Raw genomic sequence first — 8,413 nt, 5'->3', positions numbered from 1 at the left:
CTTTGTGATACGCAGATTACCAAAATCAAACTGGCTTGTGGATGCTAGAAAGTAAATATTTGATGACATCTAGTCAGATGCACCAATATTTTGTACTTTTGAAAAGCAAACTATTCAAAATGCTTAATTAAAGAGATCTCCATAGTGCAGCAAATTAAGTCTCTAGCCTTTCACCTTGGGTTCAGATTGCTCACAGGCAAAATGATTTACTAACTACTAGGGTCTAAACTGAAGATATTTGTCCACTCCAAATCAATAAGCACCACACAGTTTGGTAACGATCTAATTGTCCACAGATGTTCAGGAGAGTCCTCAGATTAATCAATGCTACCAGACCCTGACTTCAGTAAGCTGAATGAGTCACTCATCCAAAGATGTTTTTAAAGGGGGGGGGGGGGGGGGGGGGGGGGGGGGGGGGGAGCATTTGATTAACAAAGCATGCAGGAAGAATTCTGTAACAGTCTAAAGCTGAATACAGATGTAGATTTACCAGAATAACTAGTGCTCAACTTGAGACCTTTTCCACAAACTGGTTCTCATTGTTTTCTGAAAATCCATGATCTTCAAGCTGGGCACACAAGAATCACTATTCATTTTTTTAAGAATTAGTGAATAATTTTTTAGAAAGAAAAATATATATTTTTTCTGAATTTAGGTAAAAGGCTATGCTGTTCTGGGTTTGCTTCCATGATTTCTCTGCTGAGACCAAATGTGAGATCAAAGAGACAGAATTGGCAGTTTGTATGGAAAAGAAACTCGGGACTAGTGCAGTGAGGCCATTAAAGGTTAGGATTGAAGTGTGTTAGTACAGCTGCAATGTGTGAGAATTCAGAACTGGAATAATAGAGGCAATTCAGAGTTAATAGCAGGCCTAGCTGTTGCACATTAGGATGGAGGTGCATTGTCAGAATGGAGTGGGGAAGATTGCCCAGTTCACCTATGTGAGTAGAGATAGTATCAAGGGTAAACGGGCCCAATGGTGCATTAATTGCATCCTGAAATACTCCTTCCAGTTTGGCTCCCTTTAGTCACTTGTTGCTTTTGCTGATGTGATTAAACTTAGTCCTATATGCAAGCAGACTGAATTCTGTTGTCATATCATAGCCTTGCTATGCCAACGTGCAAGAAAACATTGATTGAGATGGCTTTAGTATACGTCAGACTAGTCCTCAGACAAGCCATGTTTAGTGGATGCAATTTAGCATCATTAAGGGAGTAACTTATCATTAAATGTAAAACTAAATCTCTCTCCATTACTTGTATTGAGAGTTACTGGAAATAACTTATTTTGTGGCATTCATGGAGCAAAACAGGTGCAGAGAAGATATAATTGCCCTCTTCCTCAGTGGAAGTCAGGTGCCAAGATCATAAACTGCCAGTAACGGGGAAGATAGAAATAACAGCCTGTTACCAATGAGAAGCATTGCCTATGCAAGTCAGACCCCCCCAGGCACCAGAGCGCAAACAGGAGGTGAATGTTGCACTATTCCAACTGCATGCCTCTATGCTGACACCAATCCATGCCAGGGTTTGCTATTTCACATTCATCTATGATTCATGCCAGTCCTGGTAATCCAAGTCATTCTATGCCCATTTTCATTTGCTTTTAATATCATGGTTGTAGCAGGGCGTATAAATAGATAATGGCACAGAAGCCAAGAGGAACTTTATGTACACACACACAATGACTAGTTTAGAATTATGGGAGGAAAGGAGGCAGGGTTGTTAGAGGCAATTGTTTCCCACTGCAGTTTATGCTGCTACCAAAACCTAGCCCTTTTCTAGGTTGTTTCTGTTTTAAATGCTGAGCTATCAGCCAGAGGCCAACCCTGATTATTGTTAAAAGAAGATTTTGGATGCTTTAGATTTGCCAGCCTCCACAATTGAAAACCCAAATTTCTATTCAAACATGCTAGTTTAATGGAGACAGAGATGATTGAGGGACAGGGAGCCAAAGCACTAGGAAGTGCTTCTAGAAGCTGATGTTTTAAAATAATTGTACATGGCTTAAAAAAAATCCAAGGCCTGGGGAAATTCTGCACGTACTCTTCAGACCAGAGAGTGACTCAACTCTGCTAGAGGAAGGGATCACACTGAAGAGAAGCGGAGCACTGCTGAGAATAGAAGTGGATGCGAAGCAGGATTGAATTTCCAATACATGTAGCTCCCCCGCCTCGCTAAAATGCTAACTTCGTATTCTAGCACAAAGGCAGCTGCATCTCGTCTATTTACCCCCCCGTTGAGGGATTCTTCAGCCCCATTTACCAACGGTATGGCTAGGTGCTTTTGCCCAGAGCCTGTTTTCCCGCTCAGCTCTATCAATACGGACTAGACCCGGTGGCATTAATAGAGTTGGTCAGGCTTTTACCCCGGCTCTAAAGGGATCCGCACCTATCCCTTGGGTACCTATATTAGTCTCAGGGCTTTGCTCTGCAAACTCCCAGGGACAATCACTGTACACCGAGCAGCGATATTTAAATACCGACATTCCTGCTCCCTGGGCAGGTAGAAAGCAGCCCGTTGTGAGGAGACAGCGAGGGGAGGATCGGAGAAGCAAGGAGCTCACTGACAAACAGCATCAGCTGCACCTGAGTCTGGTTCCTGCGCTCCGCTCGGCTTCTCTCGGGGGATCTGTAGTCACCAAAGCAGCAACCACCATGACATCAGCTGAGGGCAGTTTAACGCGCACTGAAATATTCATTACCTGGCAATGAGGCACTGCCTCCTTGCAAAGTGATCAGCAGCAGCTGTGCTGTCTGCACGCACTCTCCCTCCACCCCCCTCTCGTTTGCAACCGGGGGCCTCAGTTTACTCCTATTGTTTCCAAAGCCGGGGTGAGGTCGAATCCCCCAGAGTTCCTGATGGCGCTGCTCCCGGGAACCCCGCAGCACCCCATGCCTCTGCGCCGCGGCTCTCGCAGAGGGGATCTGTGTAAACGGACCTAAGTGGGGAGAGCGAAGCTAAAGTTGCCCGCGGACGCCATTCTCTTCGGACAGAGCAGTCAGCAAGGCGCTGGGCTGCAGCGGGGCCCCTCCAGGGTGCGCTAGGCTGTGAGGGCATCTCCCTGGCGCCCCTCGTTCGCCGCGCGTTGGCTTGCGCCGAATCAAGCCGTGTGAACGTTCTGTACGCGCAGCGGAGACCCTGTCGTTGGTGGGCAATGGAAACAGGCTGGGAGTGGCGGGGAAGCGCTCCCAGCTGGAGTTGATGCCGGGTCTCTCCCTCCTGGCCTGAACTTTCCATCCTTTGCAAGACACTCGTTAGCCCGGGGGAAGAATTTCCAACCTAGCAGCCTCTGAAGGGACAGAGCGAGCCTCTTCCCGCGTCATTACAGAGCAAACGGTCCCCAGAGGCGGAGCGCTCCCGGGCGTCAGGTAAGGCAAAGTTTTACAGCCTCTGCCGCCGCCTCCACTCTGTGGAGCTGTGGGTGTGAGCCTGGCTTGTCCGGCACGCGCGGGAGAAACACTTGTTACTCCGCAGCCTGTCTCTGGATCGCATCTCTCAGCCGTGGTGTAGCGAGACAACCCTACTCCCTCCCCTTATTTCGTGTCTTTGTGTCGCGCTGTGTTTTGGAGGGGGTGGCAGGGAGGCGACTCCCAGCGTGGATGAATATTTAAAATACAAACTAAAAGCGAACAATCGATCTAATTCTCCACCGTCTCTCCCTCGCCCCGCGTCCCTCCTTTGCAAGGAATTTAAGGAAACTTTTCTTCTACCTGTCAAATTGTCCAGGTAGAGGAGGATTTTCCCGAGGGGTTGCCCTCCTGTGCCTGTGGTCAGTTAAAACGCCCAGCCCTTCCCGTGGCCTGGTGCCCAAGCAATATGCCGAGAAGGGGCAGTTCTTAGTGGCTGCCCGCGGCGGGAGTTTGACAACTTGTAGTTATGTTCCAAAGGGCGGCGACAGCTCTGGGCACGATCCGTATCGCGGTGGGCCGGACGCGCCAGTCCGGTGCCACGCGAGAGCTGCAGGAGTTTGGCTAACTTAGAGGGACGGACATTCCCTCCCCTCTCCAGTCCCTCAGACGTGCAGTCTTCCTCGATAATGGTCAGAGGATCCCGTTTCTGACAAGCGGGATCTTGTGTGTTGGGTACCGTCGGTGCTCACAGCTATTCGGGTGCATGGCTTTTTCCCCAGGGTGGCACTACAGAGCCTTGCTGGAGTAACCCCCCATCCTTGGGGAGGGGTCACACCACCTGTCTGGAAAAACACGGTCACTAGACAGCGGGGTGTCTATGGCCAGCGCCTGGCTCTGCCGCGGAACCTCTCCTGGCGCGGCGCTGCGAGAGCAGGCGAACCGTTCGCGCGCTCAGCTGGGCTCCGGCAGGCTGGCCCGGCGAGGCGCAGCGGAGGCGAAAGGGGTTCCTCGCAGTGCCGGCCGGCGGCGTAGGGGCGTTTTCACTCGAGGCCTCCCAAACACCAGGCGGGGGAGCCTTGGCTTCGAGACCGTTCTCCTGCCCGCTCCTGGGACCTGAGGCTACCTCCCCGCTCCTGTCAGGTCGGCGATCGCTGTCTGCCAGGCTGGGGAGATGGCTGGGGACCCGGGGGAGGAAGGCGCTGGAGGTTTCTGCGCAAAGAGGAAAGCAGGCGAGTCGCCAGTGGCGCCCGTGGTTGTCCTGCATTTGACTAGCTGGTAGGAGTGGGTACTTGTTGCAGGCTGGTCTATGCCCCGCTCTGGCAGGGAGCCGCTCTGATCCCTTGGCCAGTCCGGGGGCAAGGTGTGCAAACTGGCCCAGCTCCTCCCCGGGCGCCAATGCTGCCAGAGCGCATGAGGGGCTCTGGCGAACGGTCTGTTCTGCTTAAAAGCAACAAGCCACAGGAAGGGCTGTTTGCAAGGAGAGTTGGATAACTGGGTTTTATTGGCTAACGTACCACTAGTTCCGGTTTCAATTGCTCCTGTAACAAAAAGTTAATATTTAGTATTTTTAAAGTGCATTGGGGCACATGGTGGTCTAGAGAGAAACTGTCCTGTGAAAAGTCTAAGCTAGACAGTGGTGGGCAAAGATTAAAACACCGATGGATAAGGACCAGGAGAGAGGCTCTCGCTGTGCGCACATTCGGGCCCCGATTCTGTAACGAGATGAGGACTTTGGATGGTTCCTATTTGTTTGGAGTATCTTGGGGGAAGGGGGAGTACATTTGAATTAATATGTCAACATACTAACAAATCAGAAAAGATCAGTTTGAGAGTTCCTAGGAAATAGTAGGGTAATAGCCATTGTGGATTAATCAAGAACAAATCAAGTCAAACCAACCAGCTTTTCTTATTTTGTATGCTTAATGGCCTACTGCATAAGAGGGAAGCCATAACTGGGGTATCTTGATTTCAGGAATGCTTATATGACAGTCTCATATGACATTCTCATAAGCAAAGTAGGGAAACACAGTCTAGATGAAATTACTATGAAGAGAATGCATAAAGGGTTGAATGAGCATTCTCAAAGAGTATTTATCAATGGTGCACTGTCTCACTGGGAGTATGTATCTAGTCAGGTCTGAAGAGTTCTGTCCTGTGTCCACTGCTAATTAAGATGTTCATTAATGAGTTGGAAAATGGAATGTAGAGTGTGATTGCATTTTTTGGACAACTCCAAATGGAGAGGGTAGCGAGCATTTTGGAGGACAGGATTAGAATTCAAAATGATCTTGACAAGTTGGAAAAATGGTCTGAAATCAACAAGATGAACCTGAATAAAGAAAACAGCAAAGAACTATAATTTATAAAGGTGAAAAAATCAAATGCATAACTACCAAATAGGGAATAACTGGCCAGGAAGTAGTACTGTGGAAAAGGAGCTGGGAGTTACAGTGGCTCACACATTGTCACAACATTGTTAGCTGATATTCAAAGTTCTAATTCTGAGATGCAATAACAGGACTGTCATCTATATGATAGGTGGGAGCTATCCTGCTCTCCTTGATTCTGGTAGCGCATTGGCTTGAGTATTGCTTCCAGTTCTGGAAGCTTCACTTTAAGAAAAGATATGGACAAAGTGGAAAGAGTCCAGAAGAGAGCAACAAAAATGATAAAAGGGTTAGAAAACCTTAGTTATGCGGAAAGGTTAAACAAGCAGCATGTTTAGTCTTGCGAAAAGAAGGCTAAGGGAAAGGGAAAGCAGCAGGAGGAGGATGGAGCCTGATAAGTCTTCAAATATCTTCAGAGCTGTTTATAAAGACAGTGATTGATTGATCGTTCTGTGTCCACTGAAGATAGGACAAGAAGTAATGGGCTTAATCTGCAGCAAAGTAGATTGGGGTTAGATAGGTGGAAAAACGTTCTAGCTACAAGGATAACTAAGTTGGGAATAGGCTTCCCAGGGAGGCTGTGGATTTCCCATCATTTGGAGCTTTCTAAGAGCAGGTTAAACAAACAACAGTCAGATGATCTAAGTGTACTTGGTTCTGCCTCAGGGCAGGAGGCTGGGCTAGCTGACGTCTCAAAATTCTTTTCAGCCCAAAACATCTGATACAATTTTTGCTTATGATGTATCCACTTCCTCCATCCTTTGCTTGTTCGAATCTTTTTCTGTAAATTCTCAAGAACAGAGTTTCTCTCCTCTGTTTGTGTAGCACAATGGGGTCTTGCTTCATCTTTGAATACTACCATAATTTAGGTAGTTACTGCTTACAATTAATATTTGAGGGAGAAGTAGGGTCGGGCAAGAAGTCAGCCATGAAAGGATAACTGAATGAAGACCTGTTTGAAAGCTGCATGGTACATATACTCTTGAAAGGTATTTCACTTCTGAGGGCATGTAGTTCCCTGTCTAATGTGATGCAGTCAGCCAGAAGCAGAGTTTCCAGAAAGAGCTACTCAGTGCCACAGGGTCCTATTGAAATGGAGATATTATTTGTAGGTGCACCCAGCATAGCTGTACCATTACATGAAAAATTCATGGAGACCAAAATGATCACAAGACAAAGAAGAGTATTTCATCTTGCCTGAGATCATCATGACAAAGATGAAGCCATTAAAGCACCTGGAGAAGTTTTAAATCGCAGTGTAGAAAAGAAAACGTAAAAGAGTTCTTCCTTTGGGCAATGGTAGTAATGGAATAATCAATCTATTGTTACTATTGCATTGAAGCAACTTCTTTCCTCCTTTAGAAAGATACCAGAAAGTTTATTCATTCAAACTGAGGTCCTATAGAGGCCAATGTTTTCCCATGACTCAAGATCCCTTCTTGCATGCCAAACGATATAGCTATAGATTTTTATTGTGAGTTTTTCCTGGGGATTTTCATTCTAATGATAAAGGCTAGGTAAGGAAGTCTCTCCTCATGAGACAGGTTAAGTGCCACTCTTAATCTTTCTTGAGCTAGGTGTGGATAAAACACTACTGTTGGTAGGAGGACCAAATTCTGATTTGGGAGTAGCTTATACCTACTTTGCACTGTTGCAAATGACTATACAAGTTGCAGAGAGAGACTGGCAAATCAAGCTTGTAATATTCAGCTATTGAATATGAGATGGCAAACTGGAGCATCTGGGATTTGCACAAGAAAGAGGACAGTCTAGAACCTGGCATGTCTAGTGATTAACATGCTTTACAGTAATACCTGCTTAGTGAAAGCCTTCACAGACAGGGAAGGAACAGACTAGAAAGCACACACTTATCCCAAGGCTGCAGAAAGGGATTCCTATTGGTGAGTGGAAGGAATATTTAGGAAGTACAAGAGTATGAATAACTTAGTGGAAATGCCAGCGTGAGGACCACTCTGCAGATCAAGAAATCAGCTGCTCTGATTGCTGGAGTATGTGTTTGCATTTATTGCTTAACATTGTGTTTTTTAAATATGTTTGCTTCCATGATATGCGCTGTTGGGGGTGCAAGTTTCTTCTGGAGTGAGAAATTAGTTAAGCAACGCTGCCACCTGAGTAAATGACCAAGACCTGTCCAAGTTGAAGGAGAGGATTCGCAGGGATTGCAGAAGAAATGGCAGGATGGTTTTGATTTTGACAAAAGTAATTGCCCTGTCAATTGTCTTGCATCTAAGATATTGCAAATCAAAGGCCAATTGGCTCCTGGTTTTGATTCTGGATGCCAGGCAGGAAGCTGTGAAAGGCTCCAAACATTTTTAGGAAGATAGTAGAAAAAAGATTGAACTTCCAAAAAGTGTAAGGTACAGGGATATGAATTTACCACAGAAGCAAGGGTTTAAATTAAGCCTCATCTGCAATAGCTCCTAAGAACCATTCAAACAAAACTATAGCCCAAGGCTACGTCTACACTGGCTCGTTCTCACGTAAAAACTCTTTTGCGAAAGAGTTCTTCTGCAAAAACTCTTCCAGAAGAGACTGTCTACACTGGTATGTGTTTTTGCGCAAGAGACGTGCTTTTGCGCAAGAGCATCCATGCCAGTGTAGACGCTCTCTTGTGCAAGAAAGCTCTGATGGCCATTTTAACCATAGGGCTTT

General features: G+C 46.6%; 1 protein-coding gene across 2 annotated transcripts in view; it reads left to right on the top strand.

The window, feature by feature from the left end:
• Positions 1–2,319: 2,319 nt before the first annotated feature.
• Positions 2,320–8,413, top strand: part of CDH23 (cadherin related 23) — a 573,109-nt gene continuing 567,015 nt past the window's right edge. The window contains exon 1 of one of the 2 annotated variants that reach the window (XM_075934954.2): positions 2,320–3,371. The gene's annotated coding sequence lies outside the window, so the exon portion shown is untranslated. The remainder of the gene's footprint in view (positions 3,372–8,413) is intronic. The other variant, XM_075934956.2, reaches the window with a different exon arrangement.

This window comes from Pelodiscus sinensis, chromosome 8, assembly GCF_052426305.1.
Source record: "Pelodiscus sinensis isolate ZL-2025 chromosome 8, ASM5242630v1, whole genome shotgun sequence".
Taxonomy (NCBI): domain Eukaryota; kingdom Metazoa; phylum Chordata; order Testudines; family Trionychidae; genus Pelodiscus; species Pelodiscus sinensis.
This window is presented reverse-complemented; position numbering and strand designations above follow the sequence as displayed.